Source organism: Simochromis diagramma, unplaced genomic scaffold (assembly GCF_900408965.1).
Source record: "Simochromis diagramma unplaced genomic scaffold, fSimDia1.1 OVJJ01000715.1, whole genome shotgun sequence".
Classification (NCBI taxonomy): Eukaryota; Metazoa; Chordata; class Actinopteri; order Cichliformes; family Cichlidae; genus Simochromis; species Simochromis diagramma.
Window position 1 is genome coordinate 1,468,676 of NW_024387128.1, and position 11,288 is coordinate 1,479,963.

The window sequence follows — 11,288 nt, forward strand, 5'->3', positions numbered from 1 at the left end:
ATTTGTCAGGTTGGGTCTTAGACTCAACCTCTATGGGTACATCTCAGGCTCTCCAAAGTACGGAGGCCTATCTCCCCTCACCACACTCCCTGCCGGTGGCTGATGCCCTCAGACGTTGGTGTGTTGGTGGTCCTTGTCGTCTGGGGCTGGGCGCTCATGTATGTACCGGCTCACTCCTGGTGGCCGATTGGCGGGGCCGGGCGCCTGTGGCCCGGCTGGGCTCCTTCCGGGGGGTGGGATGCCCTCAGGCCTCTGGCCTCTGGGCCTGAAGCTCGGTCCTCTCTGGCACAGCTTTGCTGCCGGCAGAGCCCGCGGGCACGCCACTGCAACCCCCTCTGGCCTCTGCTCCGTAGCTGCGGGGTGACCTCTCCTTTGGGGCTCTACTCAGCTCTTCCCAGGAGGGTGGCACGGTTCCCCCCCCCCCTTTGGTGGGCAAAGCTATATGTGGAAGGAAACTGTGACCTAGGACAAGCTGATGGCAGAAGATGTAAGTACAACTCCTCCGGTTTTATATGCAAAAAAAATTATTGCGCTAGCTTACGTGGTTGCAGAGCTACCGGGATTTAAAAATAGTTACGCAAAGCAGAGCGTGCCCGCTCCGACCGGCTCTAAAGGGTTAAGCTGCCAAGCGGAAGTAGTTGCTTTCAGTACATAAATATCGGGCTTTGCTATTTAATCCGTAGCTATTGACTAATGAGGGGTTACTGATTGATATGCACGGTAGCTTGTTTACATGTTGACTTTTTCTTTATTTAGATAACACAGAAGTTACACACACACATAACTGGGCGTGGTGCCCCCTACTGGCAATGACTTGCATAGCACACCATAACTCTTGGTTCATACATAACATCTCCTCCCCACTAAGCTATGCGACCGTGGCACCACCCACCGAAACATTTCCCATAACCAAAGTAGTACCCTTTTTTTTCCCTTTTTTTTTTTTATTACAACATTCATGAAAACTGGAACTAATGTTGCTTTCTGTATGAATTTCTTTTTAGTTGAGAATAATGTCTCTGAACCCCAACATTCTCACAGAACTACTTAGTACGCTCACCCATCACGATAACGAGAGGGTGGCCTCAGTGACTCTCACTGGGTAACGTCTTACAGACTCTGTAACCTGTGTACAGTTAGACGATGGTGGTTTAAGAGACTGGGGTGTTTCTGAAGGTAAAGTGGTCCCCAGAACTTGTTCAACAGTCTCTTCCTGCAGAGATGTACAAGGGTGAAGCATGGTGTCACTACCACTCTGGGCTGGTGACATTTGAGAGCTTGTCGGAGGATCCACTGTAACCTGCTGAGATACTGACTCAGGTCGTGTCAGCATCTGATCCACATGACGTTTCCACACTCTTCGTGCTCCTACATTCACCTTGTATGACACTGGCCCAGTCTTCTCCAGTACGACACCGTGCGTCCACTTGTCCTCTCCCTTCCTATAATCACGCACCAGGACAGGCTCGCCAACAGTGAACCGTCTGTCCCTGGAGTATTGCTGTCGGCACTGTTGTTGAGCATCTTGTGACCGACGCACTGCTCCGGCCACACTGGGCTTCAGAAAATCCAGCCGAGAGCGCAGCTTGCCTCCAATGAACAAGATAGCTGGCGTTTCTCTAGTCGTTGCATGGGGAGTGTTGCGATATGTCAACAGGAACGTGTCAAGGCGTTGTTGCACAGGTGCTGTACCCTTGGAAGCTTTCAATGCATGCTTGAATGTCTGCACAAAACGCTCAGCCAAACCATTAGTGGCAGGATGATACAGCGCGGAGCGGATGTGTTTCACTCTATTAGCTTTCAGGAACACCCTGAATTCCTCAGAACAGAACTGCGGTCCGTTATCACTCATCAGGACGTGGGGAATGCCATGGCGACTAAAGAGACCCCGTAGCACTTGTATGGTTCTACCGGCTGTGGTGCTATCCATAATATGCACCTCAGGCCACTTAGAATGTGCAACTACCACCACCAGGTACATGTGACCTTCAAATGGACCTGCAAAATCCACATGGATCCGTTCCCACAGACAGGAAGGCCACAGCCAAGGGTGCAAAGGTGCTAACCCAGGCTCTTTTTGCACACGCTGACAAGAGTGGCAGGCTTATGTGCTGACAGAAGGAGCGCCCAACGCTGCATTCGCGCAGCTGCCATTGACGGTGTACTTTTTACTGGACTCAGAATAGAGGTCGGTGGGCGATGATCAGTGAGCAAGGTGAACTTGTTACCATGGAGATACTGGTGAAACTTGCGCACTCCAAAAACAATTGCCAACGCCTCCCTCTCGATGAGCATAGTTTCGTTCTGCTTTGCTGAGGGTTCGTGAAGCATAAGCAATTGGCCGTTCTTGGCCATCAGGCATGACATGTGAGAGCACGACTCCAACTCCATATGGTGAAGCGTCACATGCCAAACTGAGAGGCAGTTCAGGATTGTAGTGGGTGAGTATTTCTGGTGAGGCCAGACGTTCTTTAGCTTTCTGGAAAGCTGACTCACAGGCTGATGTCCACTGCCATTTCTTCTCTTTACTGAGTAGCTCATTCAGCGGCTTCAGGACTGTAGCTAAATCAGGTATGAAACGTCCATAATAGTTGAGCATTCCCAGAAAAGAATGTAACTGGCTGACATCAGCTGGTGCTGGAGCTTCCATAACGGCACGGACCTTTTCTGGTGATTTGTGTAACCCTGCCGCATCAATTATGTGGCCCAGGTATTCCACTGATTCCTGGAAAAACAGGCACTTCTCCTGTTTGAGATGCAGGCCATAGTCCTCCAACCTGCTCAAAACTGCCTCAAGGGTTCTCAGGTGTGTCTGTTTGTAAGGACCACTGACGAGGATGTCATCCAGATAACAATGGGTATATGGCAGGCCGAGAAGCACTTGATCCATAGCCTTCTGAAACAATGCAGGTGACGACGCCACTCCAAAAGGTAAGCGATTGAAACGGAACAGCCCCATTTGAGTCGAAATAGTCAACAGCTTCTTAGACTCCTCTTCTACCTCCATCTGTAGATAAGCATTTGCTAAGTCTAGCTTACTGAAATGCTGACCCCCTGCTAGAGAAGCAAACAGGTCCTCAATGCGTGGAAATGGGTACTTATCCACACAGAGCTGTGAATTAAGAGTGACCTTGAAATCGCCACAGAGTCTCACTGAGCCATCCTTCTTGTTGACAGGGACCACGGGCGTAGCCCAATCACTATGCTCCACTGGTGTGATCACCCCAAGCTCAGTCAGGCGTTTCAGTTCCGCCTCCACCCAAGGGCGGAGAGCATAAGGCACGTGACGTGGTGGACAGAATTTGGGGACACTATCAGGCCTAAGAGTCAATCTGGCTTTAATTCCTTTCATTGTGCCCAGCTCCTTAGAGAAAACGGCTGAGTGTTTCTTTAACACAGCCCTCCAGATTGTCATTTCTATTTTGCTCTCTGGCATAAACCATCTTTAAGTCTTTCCAGTTCAGCTTGATCACTCTCAACCACTCCCTACCAAACAGTGGTGGAGCATCCACCTTTACCACGTACAAGGGTAGTGTTGCACGCTGCTTATTCAGTTCAACTTGCACCTTGATGACCCCTTCTGGTGCCAGCGGCTCCCCAGTGTATGTTTTCAGCATGATGTCAGTGGGTTGCAGCGGCAACTGACTCCGCATACTTTTGTACTGTTCCCATGGGATCAAAGACACAGCAGCCCCTGTATCCAGCTCCATCTCCATTTTCTTCCCATTAACTACAGGCATTAGGGAGATACAGTGGGGCAAAAAAGTATTTAGTCAGCCACCGATTGTGCAAGTTCCCCCACCTAAAATGATGACAGAGGTCAGTAATTTGCACCAGAGGTACACTTCAACTGTGAGAGACAGAATGTGAAAAAAAAATCCATGAATCCACATGGTAGGATTTGTAAAGAATTTATTCGTAAATCAGGGTGGAAAATAAGTATTTGGTCAATAACAAAAATACAACTCAATACTTTGTAACATAACCTTTGTTGGCAATAACAGAGGTCAAACGTTTACTATAGGTCTTTACCAGGTTTGCACACACAGTAGCTGGTATTTTGGCCCATTCCTCCATGCAGATCTTCTCGAGAGCAGTGATGTTTTGGGGCTGTCGCCGAGCAACACGGACTTTCAACTCCTGCCACAGATTTTCTATGGGGTTGAGGTCTGGAGACTGGCTAGGCCACTCCAGGACTTTCAAATGCTTCTTACAGAGCCACTCCTTTGTTGTCCGGGCGGTGTGTTTTGGCTCATTGTCATGTTGGAAGACCCAGCCTCGTTTCATCTTCAAAGTTCTCACTGATGGAAGGAGGTTTTGGCTCAAAATCTCACGATACATGGCCCCATTCATTCTGTCCTTAACACAGATCAGTCGTCCTGTCCCCTTGGCAGAAAAACAGCCCCATAGCATAATGTTTCCACCCCCATGCTTCACAGTAGGTATGGTGTTCTTGGGATGCAACTCAGTATTCTTCTCCCTCCAAACACGACGAGTTGAGTTTATACCAAAAAGTTCTACTTTGGTTTCATCTGACCACATGACATTCTCCCAATCCTCTGCTGCATCATCCATGTGCTCTCTGGCAAACTTCAGACGGGCCTGGACATGCACTGGCTTCAGCAGCGGAACACGTCTGGCACTGCGGGATTTGATTCCCTGCCATTGTAGTGTGTTACTGATGGTGACCTTTGTTACTTTGGTCCCAGCTCTCTGCAGGTCATTCACCAGGTCCCCCCGTGTGGTTCTGGGATCTTTGCTCACCGTTCTCATGATCATTTTGACCCCACGGGATGAGATCTTGCGTGGAGCCCCAGATAGAGGGAGATTATCAGTGGTCTTGTACAGTGGGGCAAAAAAGTATTTAGTCAGCCACCGATTGTGCAAGTTCCCCCACCTAAAATGATGACAGAGGTCAGTAATTTGCACCAGAGGTACACTTCAACTGTGAGAGACAGAATGTGAAAAAAAAAAAATCCATGAATCCACATGGTAGGATTTGTAAAGAATTTATTCGTAAATCAGGGTGGAAAATAAGTATTTGGTCACCTCAAACAAGGAAAATCTCTGGCTCTCACAGACCTGTAACGTCTTCTGTAAGAAGCTTTTCTGTCCCCCACTCGTTACCTGTATGAATGGCACCTGTTTGAACTCATCATCTGTATAAAAGACACCTGTCCATAGCCTCAAACAGTCAGACTCCAAACTCTGCCATGGCCAAGACCAAAGAGCTTTCGAAGGACACCAGGAAAAGTATTGTAGACCTGCACCAGACTGGGAAGAGTGAATCTACAATAGGCAAGCAGCTTGGTGTGAAAAAATCAACTGTGGGAGCAATCATCAGAAAATGGAAGACATACAAGACCACTGAACAATCTGAACAAGCCCCTAAAAACAGTCAGTGATCACTGTTGGCCTCTCTCAGTTTATATCATCACTATTTATTTTAAAGCTCAGTTTTTAAAACCTTACGATGTAACTACAGCCCAGCCCATGCAGCAGTATATTAATGACTAACCTTATATTGCAGTTGTTCTCCTGACTAAAGTTTGATCCATTTACAGCATCCTGCCATGCGATTGCATTTGTCTCTTACCATCGGGAACCCTCACGTTAACTTTTTGGCTTCACGACCCTCCTTCATGGTTTGTGCACATCGACGCTCAGTTTGCTCTTTGTGGTGTTTCAGCCGACAACACGAAAGTGTTGTATCCAGCAAGTGGTCTTGCTGGATACGCTGTCCATCCAAGGCAAATCCACTGCTCTCACGGCGCTGCTGCAGCACTACTTCCTCGCTGATGCAGAGCGGGACGTGAAACTCCTCTCTCTCTGGGGTCTGGGTGATGGTATTGCACTCGACCTTATGGAGAGCATGCTGTCCTTGCTAGGAACAGATGACAGAGGACTCCTCTTCACTCATCTCTTCCTCCGACAGTTGCAACAGTGCAAGTTGCGACAGTGCAAGCTAAACTTCATAAATTCTGTTTTCATGGACGCCTGGATGTTAAACTTAATTTTTACACCTGGTAGAGTAGCCACACTGATAGTTTTATTAAAGATGAAAGAATTTAGACCGTTTTTCAACTCTCAGTGATGCGCAGAGTTTGGGCCCAGGCACGGCTAATGACATCAGACTTAAAGACCGAATAGAATCTTGCTAATGACTTACTAATTTTATTCAGGTCTGTTGCAGCTGGACACATTTAAAAGTTTCAGGACACCAGGCCTTGAGGACTGGAATTTGACACCCCTGGTCTGAACCCTCTTACCTCAGTTTTGACCCACTAGGTGGGGTGTTGGGTTCGTTATAGCACAGATACCACAAATGGTTTTGGTATGGACAGGAATCAGGGAAACTAACAGTAAACCCCCTGCCTGCAGGTTAGACTGAAACACTAATGAAAGAATAGACCCCAGATGACTCTTTAGCACAAATACTGAACATTTATTAAACATAAGAGTAGGATAAACAATGTACAAAAACACATGCTTTTAATTCAAATGACATCACAATTACTTCAGCAAATGGAATATACTTTTTGAATCAAAGAATACCCTTTGAAATGATATTAAGTAATGCAAAATCAGGTTATCACTTCTTGGTGGCTAACTCACTGACACCCCATCCGAAATAAGAAATAATAAGAAATATACTACTAAATACCCTATACCCACACCTGGGCCCCACACACTCACACTCATTGCAGGCCCGTTTGTTGCTCACACTGTGTGGTGGCAAAACTCCTCTTCTCCCTGGTAAGCACACAAAAGTCTGACTTACAGTTCGGTGGTTTGTAGGTCGCTGCTCATCAGTCCCAAATTGAATCCAATTTTCAGCCCGTCCTGGTGATACCACGCTGTCTCTACTACAGCACATTAGCAAGTCACTATGCAGTCACATACCCCGGTAGAGTCATGCTACCTTTACGGCTCTTTAGAAAATTTGAACTCTGAACATTACTTCTGCTACCTTCAGATTTTCAAACTAGGAAATTATACTTTATGATTCACATAATAGTTTTGTTGCTCTAAGTAACTACATTAACCTTTGTGACATATTACAATGCACATTACATACAGATTGCATTTACATCACAGGGCAATTAACTGTGAACACCTTATGTTATTGTTGTGTAACCCACCTAAAATTTGCCTCATGAAAATGAACTGCTGTTCCCAAAGAATGTCAGTAGGTGGCACTATGAGATTGTTTAGTGCTTATGAACTTGAGTTGAGAACTATAGAGAAGGAGAATAGCGCTAAGGCTACGTATGCTGGTCGGAGCTACTCACCAAGTTTTTCTTTCAGAGGTGGGACCAAGTCATTGTTTTGCAAGTCTCAAGTAAGTCTCAAGTCTTTATCCTCAAGTCTCAAGTCAAGTCTCAAGTAATGTCAGGCAAGTCAGAGTCGAGTCTCAAGTCACTGGTGTAAAAGTCCAAGTAAAGTCACAAGTCTGAAATTTTGAATTTCAAGTCCTTTCGAGTCTTTAAAAAAAAAACGAAAAAAAGCATGTTGCAGTTATATGCTAAATGTAAATATTAGACCATGTAATTTTTAAATCTGTGTTTTTCTCAACACATGACGAAATAGTGAACTTAGAAAATATACACAAATTGTGAAATTGCACCTCTTTAAAATGCAGCTCAATTAAACCTAGCTCCAAGATTAATTTTCACCGACAGTTCTGAGATAAGCTGCATGTTATTCTTGGATACGCTTGTAGCACTGGCTTTAAAATCGCATGACAAAAATATCATACACATTAAAAAAAACTGCATCACCAACATAGCCTGGAAAACATTTGCTAGTTAGATTAAGTCAGCTATCTCATCGTAGCATATTTATATGCATATTTATAATTATATGGTTCTTGTGAGGTGAGTGCATACACTCGTGAAGTTTAGTAACTTCAGGTCACTGCAACAAGCCCAGGTACAGTTTACCGACGGATGGGTGCAGGACCTTGAAATGCACCGTGTAGAACGAAAGACCATCGTACGTATCATAAGTTTACCAGTCTCACAAATCGTCTTCATAAATACACATTCGTTAACCGTTTAATAATAGGACCTTTGAGCTCAATGGTAATTAATTAGCAGTGGAAATAATTTCTGGTAGCATCACAGAAATGTAGCAGTGACAATAATATTGTATGCTGTAATCGCACTGGGCAATTAGTGATACAAAACAACTGTTTTACCCTGTGAATAAAAGTATATGTTTTTGTCAATGTACCATAATAACAGAAGCGAAACGCAATATTGTGTCAGGACAATTCACTGTTTATGCACAATAAACAAAGGAGCGACAATTTCTGTTCAGCGCCAGACTTGCTTGTAACCTATATCACCAATTATGTTATGAAAACGACGCATTAACTACTACAGCAGACTGACCTGTGTGGGAATGCTTGGAGCAGACTAACCTGTGAGCTGGAGTGTTCTGGGACGTTATATTTGATCTTTGAATGGCTGCAATCCAGGCCACCCGTCGCCTCTTTGTTACTTCGGAAACATGGCTCGAACAATTTGTCTTCAACGACGTAATCCAATAACAACCGATCTCTTTACCCGTCGGCTTCCCGTGGCTGTCATGCGACCGGCTATTGCAGTTAATGATACAACAGCTTCTTGACATTTTTGTGTTTCTTTTTATCGCTGTATAACTGATTTCAATTGAAAGCCTGCGTGCGATAGTACCTCTTGCCACGAGTTCCCAGGATCCTTTGCGGTTCTACCCGTGAATGACGTCACATTTTCAATCTCTATATAATATGTATGTTAAATTTTATATTTGGAGTGAAATATCAAGTCTTTTCAAGTAAACCGGTTCAAGTCCAATTCAAGTCCCAAGTCATTGGTGTAAAAGTCCAAGTCAAGTCACAAGTCTTAGAACATTTTTTCAAGTCAAGTCTAAAGTCATAAAATTAATGACTCGAGTCTGACTCGAGTCCAAGTCATGTGACTCGAGTCCACACCTCTGTTTTCTTTAATCCTTGTTCAAGAAAAAGGTTATGTGTGAAGACACAAATTGGATTTTACTTTTCCGCTTGTTGGGAAATGCGGACACTTTTTGTTGATGCCGATGTACCTCTGTTTTTGTGTTCTTTTGTTCATTTCCGGTGAGTTGACTAACTGCGCTAGCATAGCAAGCTAATCGTTAGCTAATCATTAGCTTAGTATAATGTAAATTTCATGTGTTCCTTTTAAGTGCTGTATTATCTTTTTATTTCTTCACTTGTGAATGTTTTAAACCAATCGGAAATATTTCTTTGGAAGCTAGTAGGTAAGTTTTATTTATTGTAATGAGATGATAAATATGAGCAGTCTTTGGCTAAATAGTACTGCGACCACGTTTTGCACTTTCCTCGTGCATCAGTAATGTACATTCTCTCAATTCATTGGATTGATGTGACTGCTGTTCACAAAATATGAGATTTGAGTTAAATTTGTATGATGTGGAAATTGTTTTAAGGTTCTTTGATTAATTTTATCATTGATTGCATTAAGTCATTATATACAAAGAGTGAGAGACATTTGGTCACTAGTGTTGATTAAGTTGTTATATGATATTCATGTAAAATATGTTCACTGCCCTGTGCAGGTTGTTTTTTTTTGTTGGAGTCTAAAGTTGCGAGCCAGGATTCCGGATCCCCAGCTGCGATGCAGGAAAGATTTCCAGCCTACTTAGAAGTGACAACTGCGTTACTTCTTGACAGATAAGCTTATGAGATCTCAGAACAATACACTACCCGGGTAGTACTACTAACATTAACACTATACACACACACTCACACACCTGAACTGAAAAGAACTCTGAACTCTATAACTGAATACACAGACTGACAAATATGGACAATTGGAACTGTTGTGAACTGTTGAATGACTGTTTTTGGTTTTGTTTTGAATAAATGTTGACTGTTCTTTTAGCTGTGTGTCATTCGCTCCTTAGTCGATTCCTAGAGACCATAAGCCTAAGATCCTAACTTTCTCTACATTCAGTAGTGGTAAAGTATCGTGTGTTACATAGTACCTTTTCGTGGCGAGCCAGCCAGGAGCAATTAAGACACAGCTAATATTGAAATTACAGCATTCTGCAATAGCATAGTTAATTCTGAGATTGTGTTTTATTGTGATAAGTTTTCAATTAAGACAACATTGAAAACAGATGGATTTGGTATAGAACTACGGGGTGGATTTTAAACGGTCCATCAGTATTACTGGAGTTACTAGTTTTGATTCTGATGCTGATATTATTGCTTCCTTGGAGAAGTATGGGGTGGTAACAAGGATTCTGAGGGTCCCAAATGCACAACCAGACTGTGGGGAAACTGTTATTGCTGAGTTTGAGTCAGAGATTACAATGGGGGATAACGAGTCAGATTTTCCCCTTGAGATTGAAAATGTGACCAACAAGAATGTAAAATGGCAGGCTAGTCGCATTGAAATGCCAGCACTCCATCAAACTCCAGAGCCAGACCCTGTTTTGACTGACTCAAGTGATGAAAGTGTTGACGGTTATTCTGACCACAGTACTACACCCTTGATAAAGACAGCAAAGTTAAAGTTCGACCACAGACGGCCCCTTTACATCCCAGCCAGTCACCCATTCAACTAAATCTCAGACTTGTAGGGTTGTAAAACCAAAGACTACTCCAACCAGACTTCCAGTGGTGACAGACGAAGTAACTAACCCACCAGAGATACAGCGTATAGTAGTGGAACATGTAATCAGAAATGACTCTGTCGCTACACATGGCCAATCTAAATGGTTACGCTCATTCTCAGGCCGTGCGCCAAAACCCCCTGGAGAAGTGGATTTTGAAACATGGTGTTTACATGTTGAACTAATGTTCAATGATGGCACTCCAGTTGACATTCAGCGGAGGAAAATACTAGAGAGTCTTCTTCCCCCAGCATCAGATGTTGTGAAGCAACTTGGTTATTCAGCACATCCACGAGAATATGTCAGGCTGTTAGATTCTGCATATGATCTTGTGGAGGATGGTGAGGAGATATTTGCAAGGTTCCTGAACACAAATCAAAATCCAGGTGAGAAAGCGTCTGATTATCTACAGAGGCTGCAAGCTCTCCTTAACACTGCTGTAAGCAGGAATGGTGTGATTCCAGCAGATGCAAGTCGACATTTACTAAAGCAGTTCAAACGGGGTTGTTGGGACCATAACTTGGTCCTGCAACTGGACTAAAGAAAGAGACCACGCCTGAGTTTGCAGAGCTTCTGCTAGAGCTGAGGACTGAAGAGGACAGAAGGGCTTCTAAGCTGGACCG

At 44.2% G+C, this 11,288-nt stretch overlaps 1 long non-coding RNA gene across 1 annotated transcript; it reads left to right on the forward strand.

Annotated features, from left to right (window-relative positions):
• Nucleotides 1-8,962: 8,962 nt before the first annotated feature.
• Nucleotides 8,963-9,781, forward strand: LOC120743485. The gene is made up of 2 exons (XR_005698211.1): nt 8,963-9,121; nt 9,604-9,781. It is a non-coding gene; the product is annotated as an uncharacterized LOC120743485 (long non-coding RNA).
• Nucleotides 9,782-11,288: the final 1,507 nt, after the last annotated feature.